The 1854-nt window shown below is 44.2% G+C and overlaps 1 non-coding gene across 1 annotated transcript; it reads right to left on the minus strand.

Annotated features, from left to right (window-relative positions):
• Positions 1-1116: 1116 nt before the first annotated feature.
• Positions 1117-1223, minus strand: LOC125588028. Its single transcript, XR_007324424.1, has one exon. It is a non-coding gene; the product is annotated as a small nucleolar RNA R71 (small nucleolar RNA).
• Between the last annotated feature and the right edge of the window lie 631 nt (positions 1224-1854).

Genomic DNA, 1854 nt, shown 5'->3' on the forward strand with positions numbered 1-1854 from the left:
CTTTTAGTATACTTTGCCAAAGACATTTGTTGTTAAAGATGCTAAGATAGCTAATAGACTTGTTAGTAATGATTGCTTTCATATTATTCAACCAAAGACATTTGATGTTTGAGATATGTTAGCAAATGAGCATTCATCTAGACATAGAGCTTGCTTAGAATTGTGTCTAGGCTTAAGGTTGATAGTTTGATTGATCATTTGCCATCCTTAGTTCGATACTTGATCACCCAAGGTCTAATCCCTATGCCCATGAGTTCTCTTTTCCCTTAGTCAAGAAAGTATCATTCTGTTATTGCTTTCTAGTTTTAGTCATAGCTTAAAACCCATCTAAATCATTGGTTGCACTTAGATTAAGTGAGTACTTGCATTCTCAGTGCTTTGATATCCCTCAGAACTGGTTCGACAATCACTATACTACAACATTTGTCTTAGGAGCCTTGAAAACTCCTAACATCAAATTGGCGCCGTTGCCAAATTCTGAGTAGATTTAAACATTGAGATTTAGTCACTTGCTTGAGACTAAGTCATTTTAATTTTGTTTTGTTACTGATTCTTCTTCTTCACCTACCTTTCACTTTCAGGTGTATGAACTTGAGGAGCAGGGGTCCATCAAACCTAGTTCCAATAGTAGCAGACATCAGAGCTTTTGAGAGGGAGTGTGCTAGAGCTAGAAGAGAAGAAGAACACCAGGCCCACTTGGATATTGATATGGCAGATCCACCGCAAGGGGCAGAACACCAACCGCGGGCAGCTCGACCCATTGGCACTTACGACCGCCCCAACATACATGGTCACAGATTCGGAATCCGAGCACCAGCTGTGGCAGCCAACAACTTTGAGGTCAAGTCAGGACTCCTCAACGTGATCGAGAACAACAAGTATCATGGCTTGGCTCTGGAGGACCCATTTGATCACTTGGATAGGTTCGACAGCTACTGTGGGTTGTCAAAAACCAATGGTGTGTCCGAAGATGCCTTAAAGCTCAAGCTATTCCCTTTCTCTTTGGGGGATAAGGCACGTCAGTGGGAGAAGTCTCTACCCAGCCACTCTATCACCACTTGGGATGAGTGCAAGAGAGCATTCTTGGAGAAATTCTTCTCATCCTCAAGAACTGCTAAGCTGAGAAATGAGATCTCCAGTTTCCAACAGAAGAACTTGGAAGGATTCAGTGAAGCCTGGGAGAGATTCAAGGGCTACCAAGCTCAATGCCCACACCATGGTTTCTCTAAGGAGAGCTTGCTGAGCACATTCTACCGTGGTGCTCTTCCTAAGTACAGGGCCAGACTGGATACAGCTAGCAATGGGTTCTTCTTGGGGAGAACTGAGGAAGATGCAGAGGAGCTGGTTGACAACATGGTAAAGAGTGATGCAGTCTACAGTGGAGACCACGACAGAAGCAGTCGAACAGATGATAAGCAGACGAGGAAGGAGTTGAAAGCTCTACAGGATAAGATAGACATCCTCCTTGCTGATAAAGCCACACAAGAGCAGCTGCACTTTGTTGGTAACCCAAGCCAAGATACACCACCTGTTGTCCATGAGGTTGAGGGTTTGGAAGGTCAGGAAGACCTGTGTTTCATCAACAACAATGGTAGCTGGTACAAAAAAGAGCCCAACTTTCAGTACAACAACTACCAACAGAAATCCTACCCCAACAACCAACAGAGTGGTTATCCGCCTCGAAACAACCAGCAAGGCAGCTATCAACCTCATCAAAACCCCTCATCTGGTTCCTCTGCTCCTCAAGAGAGCAGCACTGACACCCTGCTGAAACAAATCTTGGAGTCTCAGACTAGAAGTGAGAAGCATGTTGGATATGAGTTGAAAAACCTTCATTCCAAGATTGATGGAAGC

This window comes from Brassica napus, chromosome C5 (assembly GCF_020379485.1).
Source record: "Brassica napus cultivar Da-Ae chromosome C5, Da-Ae, whole genome shotgun sequence".
In the NCBI taxonomy this organism is placed as follows: Eukaryota; Viridiplantae; Streptophyta; class Magnoliopsida; order Brassicales; family Brassicaceae; genus Brassica; species Brassica napus.